A 19282-nucleotide genomic window follows, 5' to 3' on the forward strand; every position below is an offset into this window, starting at 1 on the left:
AACTGGGACCCTGCTTGTTTCACGCAGAAAAGCAGCCACCCCATGACCAAATGCCAGGTACTAGAAACTAAAGATATGCTTCTTCTTTAACATGTACTTCACCCAGAATTGCTACTATGAGGTAGTCAGGATTCTGAACCTCATAGTGACACAATGACCTCAATATCTGGCTCTAGCACCAACTGATGAAAATGGAAAAAGAATAAAAGAAATGCTTCAAAGGAGATTGATCCAGGATTACCAGTAGTTCTCTAATAGTTTTACAAAAGCTGACCCAGCAATGGAATGCAAACACACTAGTGATCCCAGCTAAGATACCAGAACCTGACACAGGTCAGGTGACCCATAGCACCTTTAGAAAGGATACACGGTTTTAAACAGTTTTGGGAGTGGTTTGTTACGAAGCAGTAGCTACTGATATAACTGTACTTGCCCTAAGGGTGTTCCTCCTCTCACCCTTCCTTATTGGCAGAGTCCACCTCCCATACCCTTGCTTTCTCAGCTCTCCTTGCACCACCTCCACTGCTAGCTCATGGGAACTGAAGAGAAGATTTCTAGGAACTTCTCACAAGAAACCTCTCCCTTCTTCCATGCTTTGCACTTTTTCTGGGAGGATATGAGGCTTGCTGCTACTAAGACCACCCTGTAACTTTTAATATTCATAGGGATACTAATAATACTAACATCACAAAAAAATTGACAGGATTAAGTAAATATGTATAAAGTACTTAGGAAAGTTCCTGGAACATAATGTCATTTATTCTTAGCTAAAATTTGACTGCATGTGAAGTAAATATACTGATAACGTAACTTTATTACATACAAAGAACATGGCATTTGGTTGGAACTTACTAAATGATAACCATAGTACTGTTATTAACAAAAAGGAAAGTCTTATTGAATTGTAAGATTTTATATATATATATATATATATATATATATATATATATACACACACACACACACATGTTCAATTTTATTTACTATGCAAAAATATAGGCCGGGCGCAGTGGCTCAAGCCTGTAATCCCAGCACTTTGGGAGGCCGAGGCGGGTGGATCACGAGGTCAAGAGATCAAGACCATCCTGGTCAACATGGTGAAACCCCATCTCTACTAAAAATACAAAAAATTAGCTGGGCATGGTGGCACGTGCCTGTAATCCCAGCTACTCAGGAGGCTGAGGCAGGAGAATTGCCTGAACCCAGGAGGCGGAGGTTGCGGTGAGCCGAGATTGCGCCATTGCACTCCAGCCTGGGTAACAAGAGCGAAACGCCGTCTCAAAAAAAAAAAAAAATATATATATATATATTTTTTTTAATTATTATTAACAATTTAATTTAAAACAAAAAATTAATTTTTAAACATTTAAAAATACTTTTAAATTTAATAATTTATAATTTTATGTTAATTTATAATAATTTAATTTTTATTTAAAAATAAAAATTGAAGTTTACCAAATTAAATATCACAGTTAATAAACATGAAGAAGTCTGTCTCAGAGACAGTACCTATGTAAAATATAATTTTTCATGTTTTCATCATTATTTATGGTTCCTTTTTTTTTAAAATAAAGGATGCTTTTTTTTTTCTAAAGACTTTTTCTTTTAGAACAGTTAATTATATGCTCACAGCAAAATTGGAGATACATTTTTCATATACACCTGCCCCCATATGTACACATCTTCCCCTGTTATCAATATCCCCCACCAGAATAATACATTTGCCATAATTGATGAGCCTATACATTATCACTCAGAGTTCATAGCATACACTAGAGCTTACTATTGATGTTGTACATTCTTTAGGTTTGGACAAATCTATAATGATATTATCCACACTGAAATATTATACAGAATATTTTTACTGCCCTAAAATCCTTTGTGCTCTTCCTGTTCCTCCCTCTCTGCCCCCTAACCCCTGGCAACAACAGATCCCTTTGCTGACTTCACAGTTTTGTCTTTTCAAGAATGTCATGTAATTGGAATCTTATGGTTTGTAGCCTTTTCAGATTGGTTTCAATTATTTAATAGTGTTCATTTAAGTTTTCTCTATGTATTTTCATGGTTTGATAGCTCATTTATTTTTAGTAGTAATAATCCATTGCTTGGATGTATCATAGTTTATTTATTCATTCACTTACCAAAGAACATCTTTGTTACTGTAGTGTTTTGGCAATTATAAATGAAGCTGTAATAAACATCTTGTGTGGGGATTCAGTCAGGCTGGTGGGATAAATTTTAGTTATAGAGAATATACACAAACCCTTTTGGAAGGCTTAAGGGTTTTATTATAATACTTAGCTGAAGACAGCTTTGTCCCCTTAGTTAATAAATTAGAGTAGAAACAAAGTAATGTAAAAAGTTAACTTAACTTGTTTACTCATGTGGTCCTATAAACTAACCCTTGCTCATTTTGGATGGCTCTCTCAGGGGGAGGTCAACTAGGGATATTATTTGCTAATGTTGTTTGATTTTGGCCTTGGAACCTGGCCTTTAATCTTCACCCTCTAGTGGTGTTGACTCAAAGCCTTTGTCATTTAATGTGTGCTGAATAAAGGCTGGGGAGGCCAGTGTGTTGTGGCCGGCAGCTGCTATCTCTTTACAGCACTCTCCTTGAGTGTTCATGAGTGGCCACAGTTGTTCACCGAATATTGTCTCTGAGTGAATTTATCCATCCATTGTTGAGTTAGGGTCTGCAAGACAGACCCCTGCCGGTGGTGACCCCAGCAATCCGCATAAAAAATGTTTCATTTTAAATGAAACACAGTTTATATTTTGTTATCTTTAATTTTTGCATTGTTATTATAAAGAAGTAAGGTTACTAAAATGATTGGAATAACAGACCTAAGTAGAAAAACATGAACTAGTAATCACAACACCTGGGTATTTTTCTTAATTCTTCTACCCATTAACTATTTAGTCTTGATGAATCTTAGATATTTCTGGTCCTTGATGAATCTTAGATGTATTCATTAGTAATTTGAAGAGACATAATAGATTATTACTAAGACACATTTTAGATATTAGAGGCAATGAATTAAAAATACCTTTCAAGTGAATCCTCATAAAATCATACACTATTTCATACTCTTAATAACTGATTGAAAAACTTTCATATGTTTTTCAACATGTTGGTCTCTAATTTTTTTTTTTTTTTTACACTACCTGGGTCTTGTTACTGTTGAAAACTTAGAGCTATTGTTACTAGCACCAGTCCCTGGGTTGAAATTGAGCACAGAAGTAAACGTTCAGGCTGAGCCCAGCTCACCTCATAGCATTTCCAGACATGTTTACTTTCTCCCAGAGAGACAAACTTAGGGTGTGGCAGAAACGACATCCATAATTATGTTATTTAGCTGAATATTTTGCATGAATTATTTGTCTTTTCCAGAAAAAGAAATTATAGCATTAACATTCATAGAAGATACATGTTTATTGCAGCAGTTCACAAAAAAACTATCTAAGATGGCTTTGCAATTTTGTTTTCCATTACATAAATGAGTATCATTAAAATTGTCAATAATCTTATAAAATAACTGCTGGTTTTTAAAATTTTTATCATGTTGTAATACATTTTATAGAATGTGATGATTTATTTATAATAAATGGGAAATATATACATTTAGTGTTTATCTGTATTTCTGTTCTTTTCTGTCACAGAAAAAATTCATAAACCTTTTTTTAAAACAATTGTATACATAAAATATTTACATGGACTTGGAAGAAATTTTAGTGAGCCTGTTTCTAGTCTTTATATCAGCATTCAGTGTGAAAGACCACGTATTTGCCAATCCCACAGCTGTATTTTGTGTCTTTATCTATTGTTAATCCAACATGATTTTTAATAGATATTCATCATCCACAATCTTTCCAGGCCCCTCTTAGGTCTCCAAGCTGTAGTACAGTGTGACTTAAGCCAATCAATACAATTCACTGTACTTGCATTAGTAAGGCAATTGATTAGTTCAGGCAAGGGTATCTTGCCTAGAAGAATTTAAAGGGAAGTGTGGTGAGGCTTCCTGAGACAGTGTTTCTGTTTCTGCCTTTAGGCATTATTATGTGAGGCCCTGATGATCAGAGAAGCTGCAGCCATCTTGAGAGCATGAGGAAAAGCTCAGAGGATCACAAGACTTTGAGCTAGAACTTTCACTTTATTGTGTTGTTAATTTAACCCACCTTGGAACCATCTACCTCCAGAGTTTTTGTTATATGAAATAGCATGTGTTCTTACTGCTTAAACCACTTTAGGTAAGCATTTCTGTAATTTGAACCTCAAAGCACTAATAGAAGTTCCTTGCCCTGTTTCTGGTGTTCTTAGGCAGTGAGGAGCTGAGAACTCTTTGTATAGTTCCTGTATTCCCAACGAGTAGACTTGAAATTGTATCCATCAAATATCAGTGTTTGAGTGTTCCATCATTTCATATTAATCATGATAAACACAATGCTATTGGAGAACATTTATATTATTTAACAAAGGAAACAGCACATAAAATGCACATACTGCATTTTTGTCTTATATAAACAAATATAAATATTTTTGATTCTCCAACTATTTGTTGGAGAATCTTTTCTCCAACTGAAAATTCTATACTTTAAACCATTTTCTTTTAATTGTTTCTTTATTCTGCAAAACCTATTTTGGTATCTTAAATGGTTACTAACATTAATAATACAAGATGTCAAAAATTTCCTGGAAGGTATATATATAATACTTCTGTTTATATTTTATTGGCCAGAATTTGTCACATGACTACTTGCTGAAAAAAAAAAACAACCTGGTAAATAGATTATTTATCCACCAGCATTTTTTATTACTATGCCTGTGTCTTCATATTCTTAGTTGTTCTAACATTCCTAATTCTCTAGCATTTGGCAGGTTAATTCTATAGCATTGGCAGGTTAATCTTCTAGATTCTTTACGCAATGTAATTAATGACTTCATTACATTTACTAGGGCAGTGTGGTATATCTAAATCATCATAGACTAAGACTTCAATGCTATATTCAAGGCTGAATAAAATTTCTTCTTGCCATGATTTTAATCTTTTTAATGGCAACAAGTCACTTTATATTTTAAAATGCATCTCTGTTAAGTGGGCACACAAAAAATAATGAATGAATAAATTAAGAAATAAAGAATTTTAACCTCAGATCATATAAAAAATTCTGCACTGTCTGATGGTTCTTTGTTAATTATTCACATAACTAGACATTGAATTCATGTCAATTTTCACTAAAAAAGTGCCTAGCTCCATGTCTAACACATGGTAAGCACTAAATAATCATTTGTTGAATGGATACATGAATGAAAAAATAATTACCAGCATTAATTTTATTGGGAATAGAATCTAATATTTTTGTGTTTTCAACATTTTTAAGATCACTTTATCAGGATTATAGTAGTGCTAGAGATATTCTTCCCATTTTCTTCCAGTTGTAACAAAATTAAAGATTCTCTATGTTTGGAGTTTCACATTTGGATATGTGAAAGAATTTCACAATATGTGAATTAAGTTCTGGCTCCAGGGTGTGTAACACTAAATATTATATTAACTGAAAATTAATTATCAGTAAGAGACTAAAAAGTCATCTCTTGATTATGATATTACTTTTAAAAGAATATCATAGTATTCTTAAGATAAACATAGTTTCTATTGTATGTTGCATTTTTTTTTCTGTTCTCAGAGATAGAAATTAGTTTTGATTCCATTAGTTCCACACATGGGAATAGTTTTGGTTTTTCAGTATTTGGTTTTATTTTCTTCTGTGAAGTTTAGTAATTTTGTAAAATTTTGTGCACTGGAAATAAGATGGCTATCAAAATCTTAGATAGTTACATAATGGTTTTCTATATTAGAAATATTTGTTTAAAAATTGTCAAGCTTAGGGCAGTCACAGTGGCTCAAGCCTTAATCCCAGCACTTTGGGAAGGTGAGGCGGGCAGATCATCTGGGGTTGGGAGTTTGAGACCAGCCTGGTCAACATGGTGAAACCCCGACTCTACTAAAATTATGAAAATTAGCCAGGCTTTGTGGAAGGCGCCTGTAATCCTAGCTACTCAGGAGACTGAGGCAGGAGAATTGCTTGAACCTGAGAGGCAGAGGCTGCAGTGAGCAGAGATTGGAGCATTGCGCTCCAGCCTGGGTGACAGAGTGACGTTTCATCTCAAAACAAAAAAAACAACCCCAAAAAACTGGCAAAGTTGTTAATGTAATTAGTAAGACCATATTTATTACTAAACTAATACAATTGGTAGATTTTGATAAAATAATACCTCTACTTATGAACTTAACTTAGATTTGATTCCATACATCCTGAAGACAAAAACTATTTTACCCATCTATAAGATGGGAACAATAATGATACTTACCTCAAGATCATTGCAAATAATAAGAGGAATTAATGGCTTAGAACAACTACTGGCATGTATGAAGTATTCAATAAATACCTGGCTGATTCTTTTCCTTCTCACTCTTGTTATTACAATTATTTATTGCCTATATTAATTGTCCAATGATTAGCAAATGAATTAAAATATTTGGATATTAAACCATAGACTTTAGAAGTCTGCATGAACAGAGACCACACTTTGGACATCTTTTATATTCTGCGCAGGGCCTATCACAAGGCTGAGCATTGTGTAAAGTATTAACGTGGCCATCTCCTTGATTCCATGTTCAAGTAGTCATATTACCTTCATTCATTATTCATAATCGATTCTTAAACAATTATCATTTGTCATGCACCATTGGCAAGCATAAAGATAAGAATAATAAAAGAAATAGACCTGAGTCTTGTTCCCATATAGACATATGGGAACCTACAAATATTCTTAAGAATCTCTAAATATTTATAATATGGAAAGTCATACTTTTCCTTAAATCAGTTTCTTATAGTCCTCTCTTTCCAAAGTCAAATACATTTACATTATTTATGATGAGATAAAAATTAACAATCATCTACAGTATAGCATTAGATATTCTATATCAGCGTTTACTCTGCATCTGAATGAATCATAGGCACTCAACACCAGCCCATGAGATCACCTGTGGAGGCCGAACCCTGCAAAGTCACAGGGGCAGAGCTGCTCAAGATTTTGAGAGCCCACCATTTATTTGTGCAAGCCTGCCTGGGATATTGGTCAGGGAGTCAGTAAATATTATTTTGGAGCTTTAAGATTTAATAATGCCCCTGCTATGTTTGGAACTTGCATGGGACCTGTAGCCCCTTTGGTTTGGCCAATTTCTCCCATTTAGAACTGGTAGGTTTACCCAATGCTTGTACCCTCATTTTACCTTAGAAGTAACTAACTTGTTTTTGATTTTACAGGCTCATAGGTGGAAGGGACTACTTGTGTTGTCTCAGATTAGACTTTGGACTTTGAACTTCTGAGTTAATACTAGAATGAGTTAAGACTTTGGGGGACTGCTGGGAAGGCATGATTGCAATTTGCAATGTGAGAAGAATACAAGATTTGGGAGGGGCTGGGGCAGAATGATATGGTTTGGATTTGTGTCCCCGCCCAAATCTCAAGTTGAATTATAATCCCCAGTATTAGAGGTGGGGCTCGGTGGGAGGTTGTTGCATCATGGGGATAGACTTCCCCTTTTGGTACTGTTCTTGTGACAGAGTTCTCATGAGATCTGATTCTTTAAAGGTGTCTGGTAACACACCCTGCTCCCACCCCACTTCCTCCTACTCTGGCCATGTAAGATGTGCCTGCTTCTTCTTTGTCTCTGTCATAACTTTCCTGAGGCCTTCCCAGCCAGGCTTCCTGTACATCCTGCAGAACCTGTGAGCCAATTAAACCTTTTTTCTTTATAAATTACCCAGTCTGAGGTATTTCCTTACAGCAATGTGAAAATAGACCAACACATACAGGTTTTAGGTTTTAAAATAATAGAGTTAAAAAATACTGCTTCATAAGGGAAATGACCAAATTAATGTGCTTGAAATAAAGCCATCAATGCTCATTTGAGGATTTTTTTCCATCTAAGAAATGCATCTACATGGAAAGCACATAATATTCAAATCTGTTGTGAGCTGTCATAAATGGCTCCCCAAAGGGCTGACTTAATGCCAATTATCAGATGCCAAGGAATACACCTTATTGCATCAGTTCAGTGAGGAAGGAGGTCTGGGCAAGGGATGGACTCATTAAGAGAAACAGTCTCTGGTGAATTCTTCCCAAATCTTTTGTGATTGAAAATCCCATCAGCACTTTATCTGTCAGTTGGTTGCTATGTGAGGTAACTGAGGTCAAGGCTTCTGGAACTACTATTGTTTACAAAACATGAATTGATTAATTTTTTATTTTGGATTCAGCTGTGTTAGAAACGTCACAGTCCTCTCTTAACACCTATTTGTGGGGTCTTCTGTTTCTCTTCAGTTGTTCATCAGCTAATGTTCAGAGCCCAGATTAATAACCCAGACTCATTTTTTGGGTGTCTCTATGGGGATACCTGAAGCAAAATAATGAATGTTGCTCTAAATTATTTATTGGAAATATTTTCTCAATTACACACTTTACACATTTGGTTTATATTAGGTAGCTTACAGAACATAATATACATCCAAGCTTCAATTTCAATTTTGCTGATCCTGACCACTAGGATCAGACACACCTAGACATACCTAGTGGGCAAGCAGGTTAGTTTCTTCAAGATTTGCTTGACATAATTGTTTGAGACCTTCTGAGTAAAGAAATGAGACTCATAAGCTTTGTCTAAGACTGATTTTCTAATATCAGAGAGAAGGGGTGATTTGGAGAAATTGTAGCTCAATGTTATGTGTTAAATAGTGTTCCCCAAAGACCTGTATTAAAATCCTAACCCATAGTACCTTCAGAATGTGACTAAATATAGAGATTAGGCCTTTAAAGAAGTAATTAAGATTATTGGAAGAAATATCTTTCTGTAAACTTAAGTTCAAATGGTCAGGACCTGTGAATTAACAGACATACTAAGAGGAGAAAAGATAAGTTTTATTCACACATATACAGAAACACACAGTAACGAGTGACTCAGTGAATAGCTAGAGGTATAAGTCTATATACTAGTTAAACAAAAGGAGGGTAATTGGCTGTGGCCAGTGTCTAGGGTTTTAGTGGGAAAGTATGGAAAGTCCTGATGAACTTTTTGATGCTAATAGAAATGGGCAGTGTTCTTCCAGGCTGAAATCTCAGCCTGAAGGGAAGGTGGGTGTTACGACAGTGAAATTTGTTCTTCCTGGTGCTAAAGGCCAGTCTTCTCCTATATCAGGGTTCTCCAGAGAAATGGAAACAATAATATATATATTGACATATTATTGAAAACCAATTATAGATATTATATATATATATATATACATATATAAATAAATGAAGAGATTTATTATGAGATATTTCCACGTAGTAGGAAAGTTAGTGGTATAATTTCAGTCCAAGTCTGAAGGCCTGAGACCAGGGAAGTCAATGGTGTAAATCCTGGCCCAAGGGCAGGAGAAGACTGATGTCCCAGATCAAGTATGTGGTAGGAGGCTTTCCCATTTAGGGAGGGCTACTTTACTAAGTCCACTGATTCAAACACTATTCGCACCTGGAAACACCCTCATAGACACATCAAGAAATAATGCTTAATTTGGGCACCTCTTGGCCCCACTAAATTGCCACGTAGAATTAACCATCCTAACCCTCAAATAGGAAACTGCATTGGAGGGGGTAAATGGCAGTTGTATTTGGCGAGTCTCTGCTAAGTTTAGATGATGTTTCTTTCTGTGGCTGCTGATTGTTTAGCTATTCTTATGATAAAGTTATCTTTATACCACTTTGGTGGGTTGTTTACCCTTTCAAGGTTAAATGAGGTCATTAGGGTGGGCCCTACTCTGGTATGACTGGTGTTTTTATGAGAAGACACAGACACACAGAGAAAGCACTTCATATGAAGATGAAGACAGCCCTTCTACAAGCCAAGGACAGAGGCTTTAGAAGGCATTGACTTTTGCTTGGTCTTGGACTTCTAGCCTCCAGAACTGCAAACAAATTTCTATTGTTTAAACTAATCAGTTTGTGATACTTTGTGATGACAAGCCTAGCAAATGAATACACTCAACTTTTTTTTTTTATCCTTATGAGTTCTGTCAAAAAGAGAAAGAAATGTCTTCATGGCAAAGATAAACTTTAAAAAATTTTAACTCATAAAGCCTCTGTAAGATGTTGTGTGTTCAAAGAGGCATTTTCTAAGGTCATGTGTAAATATAGCAAGAAAGAATGGACCCACCATAGCACAGGAGTGTCAGCACTGGGGTTATTCATAGCAGGAGGCACCACCTCCAGCAGCGGATTTAGCTGTAACTTACTGAGGCCATTACTTTGAATAGAACTTAGAGCCCTCAGAGGGTAAAACCTCACAAAGCCCAGCTTTGCAGGCACCGTAGAACTCAGTAGACAGTGAGGCTGAAAGGACTTGCCTGTGACCATCTGTAAGCCTTCTCTAGAAAGTTCTGGAAGTAATTTGAGGAAACACCAGGGATGCAGCATGGTCACAGAGGGAAGAGTATTTGCAATTTACTATAGCTGGATGGTGTCAGTACCAGAGAAGTAATTACTTATTTACTTATTCGTTTTTCACATTAAAACAATATTATTACCTCCAGACTGGGGCAAATACACATGACACTGGGACAGAAGGAGGTCCTCACACTGGCATTATAATAAACAAAGTATAGACATCTCAGAGAGGATTAGACTTCGTAGTCAATAGATTATTCTGTCTCCAGAATTGAATTTGATCCCTCTACATTAAATCTACCTGTATTTTGTTTTAAATATTTTATCCTTCTCAGATGTGAATTCACTTAATAAGTGACTATATATCTTCATCTTTATTAATGACTTGGGCATCCCATGAAAAGCAACTGTTAACTGATACAGAAAAGTACCCATCAAGTGTAATGGAACTGGCAAAAATCTGTCTTTCTTAAGATGGCAGCCACCAAAATGATTTAATAAAGGGAAAAGGAAAAAGGCCAATTCAATAATTTTGAATAATGACTTTGATTTTATCTTAACAATGGCTCTTAAATTTAAAATATTATAATTTTGCATTTGAAAATAATCATTGTTTTCCTAAGGACTTCAAATCATATATTAAGCTGTTATTACATATATTCTAGCTCAATGTACCAATGTATTATCACTCTTAATTTTATGGAAGATTTAGAGCTCTTTGTGTTGTTTCATAAGCTGAGTCAGTGCCAGGTACTAAAAAATAATAGCAAGGTGTTGGCAAGCCTCAATTAAGCCATATTAGAGATTATAACTGAGACACAGAGAAATGACTTAGAGAGAATACAAGCAATTATGATATAAACCAAACATTAAATCCTAAGCTCCCCAACCAACTAAATGGTGTCCTCGTCTCAGCCAAGGGCACTCCAAAGTTAACCTGAAACACTAGTTCAGGTTCTGATGGGATAGAGGAGTCAGAAACATGCCATTATACCCTCCCCTCTTTAGAATTCAGTCACAACTGACGAGTATTAACATTAAAACAGAGACTTATGACTGTCAAAGCAGACTGTTTGTAGCAATATGATACCAACATGACAAATAGCAGGCCCTGAAAGAAAGAAAACATTTTAGCTCAAAGTATATAATTTTTCAACATATTTTTTAAATGGCCCTGTATAGTTGTCTTTTATGGGGGAAAATCTACAATCCATAGAGAATTTCCTTTCCTTTCCAGGTGTTTCTCCTGATCCAGAAGAATATTAACTGAGTCTGTCGCTTGATAAGTCTGATAAACATTTACAATTTATTCTGTCTAAAGCCTGCTACTTGGAGACTTCATCTGTATAATAAGAATCTTGGTCTCCACCTTCTCTTATTTTAACCCAGACAGTCCCTTCTATTGATTCTAAGTTTTAAAATAAACCCTTTCAACCAATTGCAAATGAGAAAACCTTTGAATCCACCTAAGACCTGAAACCCCTGATCTCCTTTGCTTTGAGCTGTCCTATCTTTCCAGACAAAACCAATGCACATCTCACATGCACTGATGGATGTCTTATGTCCCCCTAAAACATAAAACCAAGCTGTAGCTCCAGCACCCTGGGCACATGGTCTCAGGACCTCCTAAGAATGTGTCACAGGCATGTCCTTAACTTTGCCGAAGTAAATTTCTAAATTGATTGAGACCTGTCTCAGTTATTATTATCTGGTTTATAGCAAACAAACGGAAAACACCTGGATAATTTTGTTCTTTAATTCAGGGGATATGGTCTGACTGATCATTCAAATATGCCTCCTACTGCTCTCTACCATGTTCACTCCATTCCAGGCTCAGTGTCCTTGCAGTTTCTAATTCCCCAACCATGGTTTTCTTGGATCTGGGTATCTTTACATCTGTTTTGTTTGTTTGTTTGTTTGTTTGTTTGTTTGTTTGTTTTTAACCTGGGATGCTGCTTCTCCATAGCTCTCCTCTGCATCTCTCTAAGGTGACACATCCTCAGACAAGCCTTCTCTGGTGCTCTTCTCAAACACTGTTCTCCTTCATTGCTTTATTTTTAATTGTAGCACCTATTCTTCCTGCATTTAATAATACAAGTTTACCTTTTTTTAACCCAAACCTTTGAGAATAAATATGCTTCCAAAATAAGACATTTTCCTCCCAAATTTTAGAAAGATAATATAGGACATTTACCGTGTATTATGTACCCTTTCTAACACACTTGGCCTCAGCCACTGATTTACAGTAAAATTCATCACTAGTAATTAATTTTAAGTGGGATAAATAAAGACTATAGATAGCTTTATGTCAGTTCAAGACAGGTTTTTGCCACCAAATAAGTTATGAAAGAATCTTTGGTTTTCATAATTTCTTGAATTGTAGAACTCTGGGTAGATTTGGAGAAAACATATAAAACTATAAATGTAAATACACAGAAAGACACGCTTGCTTATGTGTTTGTTTGCATCTCTCACAAAATGTAAGCTCCATTAGGTCAAGGGCATGATCTATAGGTACTCAATGAGTATTTTGTAATTAAATTAGGAAGACTACTTTCTGCCTGATGATTCTTCTGTTCCATTATCAGTAGACACTGATCTAGGCTTTCAAAAATCTCCCATATATATGTAAAGCATTGTTGGTCTGAGGGGCACTGGACTCTGAGATGGAAATTAAAAAAATAACAATTATCATCTTTGAAAGAACTTGTTAGGATAAAAACACAAGCTACCTGTGGGGTCAAAATATTTGAAAATCACATACCCAACAAAAGCCTTGTATCTAAAATATATAAAAACTCTTGAAATCCAAAAACAATACCACCACCAAGTACTCCAGTTTGAAAGTAATCAAAAGACATAAATAGGTATTTCTCTAAAAAAAAAAAAAATACAAATGGTAAACAAGCACATGAGAAGAAGATTAGCCATTAGGGAAATGCAAATTTAAAACCACATTTAGTAGGCATCCCTACACACTTATTAAAATGGCTCAAAAATAGTGAAAATGTCAAATGCTGGTGAGAATGCAAAGAAAGTAGACCACTTACATATTGCTGATGAGAATGTAAAGTAATATAAACACTCTAGGAAAGATTTTTATAATTTCTTAGAAAACTAAATCTGCACTTACCACACAACCCAACAATTTCACCCTGTACATTTATCCCAGAGAAATAAAAATTTATGTTCACATATAAACAGGTACACACATTCACAGAAACTTTATTCATGGTAGCCCCCAACTGTAAACAACCTAATAGACTTCAGTGGGTGAATTATTAAAAAGCATTAACACTGTGGATTACTATTCAGCAACAAAAAAGAACAAACTAGTGGTACATGCAACTACTTGAACTGATCTCAAGGGAATTATACTATCTGAAACTAGCTACTCTCAAAGCTTATGCATACTATGAGGTTTCATTTGTGAAACATTCCTGAAATGTCAAAATCATAGAGATAGAAAATATGTTAGTTACTGTTAGGGACTGAGAAATGGGAAAAGGGAACAGATGGAAGAGTGTGTAACTGTCATGGATTCTTGTGGTGATGGAACTGTTGCATGTCTTGATGGTGATGGTTGTTAAATAAATCTACACCCGTGACAAAAATAAAATGGAACAAGGCACACAGACACATACAAATTAGTGCATGCAGAACTAATGAAACTGAATAAGGTTAACAGATGGCACTGTTATTTTCCTAGTGGTAATTCTGTACTATAGTTATGTAAGATGCTACCTTTGGGGGAAACTGAAGGGTATATAGATTTTCTCTGTATTTTTTTTTAACAAATGCATGTGAATTTAGAATGAACTCAATTAAAATGTTTAATTAAGGCAATGTATGGTCATGAACTTTTTTTTTGTTTTTTTTTTGTTTGTTTTTGGTCAGGATAAACCAGTAAGTAGGACATATTTTCTCTGATTCAATTTAATTTTATAAATTTTATTTTTAAAATCTGCAATCTTTCCATTACTAGATAATAAATGATTCATATAAAAGAGTTAGCAAGTAATTGTATTCCAATAATTAGAAAATTAAAATTATGAAGATGAATCAGCTCAAAATGAAAACATTTCTTTTCTGGAAAATTTATCTTGCTGTTTCATGCTGCAATTGTCTCTAAAAATGCATGAGTTTATAACCAGGTAAAAGTCAAAATTTCCAGAATCTTGGTCCAATAGATCATGATTTCACATAAACATTCTTGGATTATAATAACCTTATAAATGGAAAATTATGTTTGGTTATGATTTTCCTATAAAGCCAATAGGCAATCATAGCTGTACTCACAAGCAATGATTCGAATTTCTGCTTAACTAAGTTGTACATACTTGTCATAGATGAAGATGATTTTAATGGTGATTTGAAGAAAAAAGAATTTATTTTTTAGAGCAGTTTTGGATTTACAGCAAAGCTGAAAGGCAGGTATAGAGATATTTCATATACTACCTGCTCCCACACATGCACAGCCTCTGCCCTATTGAAATCCTCCACCATATTAGTACATTTATCACAATTTATAAACCTACACTGACATATAATTAGTGTTCAGAGTCTGTAGTTTATATTGGGGTTTACTTTTGATGTTGTATATTCTATGAGCTCAGAAAAATGCATAATAAAACTTATCTACCATTATAATATTATATAGAGTATATTTAGAGCCCTAAAAATCTTCCGTGTTTCACCTATTTATCTTTCCCTGTGCCCTAACTCCTAGAAACCACCGGTTGTTAAAATCTATAAAAATTTTGCCACTTCAAGAATGTTATATAGTTGGAATCCTACAGTATGTAGCCACTTCAGATTGTCTTGTTTCACTTATCAATATGTACTTAAGTTTCCTTCTTGCATTTTCACAGCTTAATACCTAATTTCTTTTTGTGCTGAATAATATTTCATTGTTTGGATGTACCAAAATTTATTTATCCATTAGCCTACTAAGTGACATCTTGGTTGCTTCCAAGTTCTGGCAATTTTGAATAAAGCTGATCATTGCTCATAATTATAATCAACTGTGTGCAGGCTTTGTGTCAATGTAACTTTACACTCCTTTGAGTAGACACTAAGCAGCACAGTTGCTGGATTGTATGGTGAGAGTATGGTCAGTTTTGTAAGAAACTACGAAACACTCTTCCAAAGTGGCCGAGCTCTTTCTCATTTCCACCAGCACTAAATAAGCTCCTTCTCATTTCCACCTGCAATAAGTTCTTGTTGCTTCACATCCTCACCAGCATTTGCTGTTTGATAGAGAGCTCTCATACACCCCATACTCAGTTTCTTCTATTATTAGCACATTACATTATTATAAGGTATTTGTCTCAATTAATGAACTAATATTGATACATTATTCTTAACTGAAGTTCATATATTATTCAGTACTTAGTTTTTATCCAATGTCCCATATCTGCCTCAGAACCCCATCTAGGATGCCATAATGTATTTAGTTATAACGACTTCTTACACTTGGCTACAACAGTTTATCAGACTTTGATTGGTTTGGTGACCATGACAGTTTTGCAGATTACTGGTGAAGTGTTTTTTAGAATGTCCCTTAACTGATATTGTCTGATATATTTCTCACTATTAGAATGGAGTTACGGGTTTGGAAGAGAAAAGCCAGGGGTAAAATAGGCATATATATATATATATATATATATATATATATATATATAATATATCATATATATGTTATTAAATTATTTAACATATATCATCATTATTAAATACGATTTTAACATCTGGAATTTTACTGTGAGAGCATCCACAAATAGCTCAGGAGAGGCAACCAGGTCTCAGTTCTATTATTAAATATGATTTTAACATCTGGAATTTTACTGTGAGAGCATCCACAAATAGCTCAGGAGAGGCAACCAGGTCTCAGTTCTAACAGAAGCAGTTGGAGAACTATGAACTGTAAATTTGCCTTTTCTAGGTTTCTGTTTGCTCACTGGAAAATGACATTTTCTTCCATTCCTAAAGTTCTGTTACTCACACTAGCCAAAAGCACTGGGCCTGTACTGTGATGTTAGGGCTCATAAATTCCTTGGATATTGGGTGTTTCCTTTGAATAGATGCTTCTATGATACACCTAATGCTGGTAAGATTGGCATATAGGCTGCATCCTAAGTCAAGCAGCCACTGTGATACCATGCACAGCACCTACTTTTTCCCTAGTGGAGAATTTTAGCACCATTCAATCAAAAATTTTGTTCAAAAAATGAAATACATTCTCCCTCCATATCTCCTCCACTTTCCATCCCTTTCATTTCCCTCTCACATCCATTTTGGAATTAAAGTTACACTTCCATTATTGTAAGTTCAATAAATTTAAGTTATTATACCTAATTGAACCATATGTAGAGTTATGTATCTGTTTCCATTTGAACACAGAAATTAAAATTAGATTTGCTTAGAAGCACCGTAGCTAAAACCTTTAAGGATTCATTTTTCTTATTTTACGTATTTGTATTGATTCTCTCACCATCTAATATAGTTTTGAAAAAGCACTACAAAGGCAGAAGGTCAATGCAAATGAAAAAGAGGTATGGACAGTCCATAAATTGGGTCGTTTGTGTTGAAAAACTGATAATTTAACTATACTGAGCTGTGTCCTGTGCCCCACTTGGAAAACTCTCAATCTCATATAAGTTAGAAAGTTCCTTCCCTCTCCACATGGTCATTGATTTTCAGTCATCAGGAGAAAGCCAAGCAGGTACACAGCCCAGATTCCTGCAATGTTCAGAAAGTTTGACAAATACAGATGGGGTATTCTAAGAGATAAGGGAATACATCAGTTTTTATCTAGTGGAAAACTGCCATCTACAGAACAGAGTTTTCTCTGTATAAGTTTCCTTACATCAACATTTGGAAAATACCAGTATTCACAGATGGGAATAATAGTCTGCTAGCCATAGAGTTAGACTCCTGCATTTATAATAGGCAAACCACCAATCTCCAGGTGTGTACTATTAATATGTATTTGCTGCTGATTGTTATTTTAAAATAGAATATTTTATACTATGACAGTCTATTTGCTATACAAAAAGCTAAAAGAAATGAAAATTCCATTAAATTTTTTATTTCTCTTAGCATTTTGTATAGCAAATGTTTTGCTGCGTTTATCCAGAATTAACCTTTGACTTTGTGGAATGACTTTAAAGTTTGGCAGAAAAGAAGTAGAATCAAGGCAGGAAAACATTTACTTTGGAAGCTCTGATCTTTAAAAACAAACAAACAAATAAACAAAAGTACAAATTTGCCTATTATTTCAAAATGTTCATACATAGTGGTCCATAAACTGGATCACTTATATATGCCTATTGGCCACTAAAGTATATATTTTATTTCTAAAGCCAAATGGAAACAAGTATTCAGTTTAAATTTCAGTGCATGTATAACCTGTTTACCTCTAAGCTCTTAAGCTCTTAAAATTAACAAAAGGTACCTCAGAAGTTGGGAAAATGTTTAAAATAGATCTAAGTCTCTCTACCGAGTTTCCTTCTCACATTTTCCCCCTCCACCAAAGTATAGCAACATCAGTATTGAGAAAAATAATGAATATTTGCTCATAAGTAAGCATTATATTCAACACTCCCCAATATTACCTTTATTCTCTAAGAATCTGGCTAAGAAAAGATTATTAATATTTTCTATAGTAAAAATAAAACCATTTTAATTATGGAGTATTTGTGTTATAAGTGCTGCCAACAGGTAGAAAAAAAATTTGGTGTTCAATTTGTTTCTCTTATTTTTTACTCTTCCTTGTCCAGCAACAAAAATTTCTTAACTTCAGGACCAGGAATTGCTTCAGTAAAGTTGTAAGATACACAATCAATATATAAAAATGAGTAGCATTTCTATACCCTAGTAATGAAACAGCTGAAAAAAGAGAGCAATTCCATTTACAACATCTACAAACAAGGGATAAATTTAACCAAGGAGGTAAAAAATCTCTACAAGGAAAAACCATAAAACACTGATGAAAGAAGTTGAAAAGGATGCAAATGGAATGTGATTGCATGCTCATGAAATGGAAGAATTAATATGATTAAAATGAACATACTTCCCAAAGCAATCTACAGATTCAATTCAGTTTATACTAAAATATGAATGTCATTTTTCACAGAAATAGAAAAAAAAAATCCTAAAACTTGTATGGAACCAAAAAAGAGCCAGAATAGTCAAATTCTGAGCAAGCATGGCAAAGCCAGAGAGAGGCATGACACTACCTGACTGCAAAATACATTTTCATTGTAAGTCTATAGTAACCAAAACAGCATGATATTGCTATAAAAATGGACACAGACAAATGGAACAGAATAGAGAACCTAGAAGCAAATCCACGTATTGATAGCCAATTCATTTTTGACAAAGACATTAGAACATACACTAGGGAAAGAATACTGTCTTCGATAAATGGTGCTGGGAAAATTGGGTGTCCATATGCAGAGGAATGAAACTGAACTCTCTCTCACAATATACAAATATATAAAAATCAACTGAAAGTGACTGAAGATTTACATGTAAGACCTGAAACTATAAAACTACTAGAAGAAAGCATAGGAAAAACACATCAGAACAATGACCTATGCAAAATTTTATGGCTAAGACCTCAAAATCAATGACAACTGAAACAAAAAATAGATATATGGGACTAAATTAAATTATAAACTTCATCACAGCAAAGAAGACCATCAATAGAGTCAAGAGACAAACTGCTGAATGGGAGAAAAAAATTGCAAACTATCTGTCTGATAAGGAACTAATATCCAGAACATACAGAAA

At 34.5% G+C, this 19282-nt stretch overlaps 1 long non-coding RNA gene across 1 annotated transcript; it reads left to right on the plus strand.

Annotated features, from left to right (window-relative positions):
• The first annotated feature begins 238 nt into the window (after nucleotides 1-238).
• On the plus strand, nucleotides 239-18764 carry LOC141583931 (uncharacterized). Its single transcript, XR_012516762.1, has 3 exons — nucleotides 239-333; nucleotides 17600-17684; nucleotides 18291-18764. It is a non-coding gene; the product is annotated as an uncharacterized LOC141583931 (long non-coding RNA).
• Nucleotides 18765-19282: the final 518 nt, after the last annotated feature.

The sequence above is a fragment of the Saimiri boliviensis genome, chromosome 3, assembly GCF_048565385.1.
Source record: "Saimiri boliviensis isolate mSaiBol1 chromosome 3, mSaiBol1.pri, whole genome shotgun sequence".
Taxonomy (NCBI): Eukaryota; Metazoa; Chordata; class Mammalia; order Primates; family Cebidae; genus Saimiri; species Saimiri boliviensis.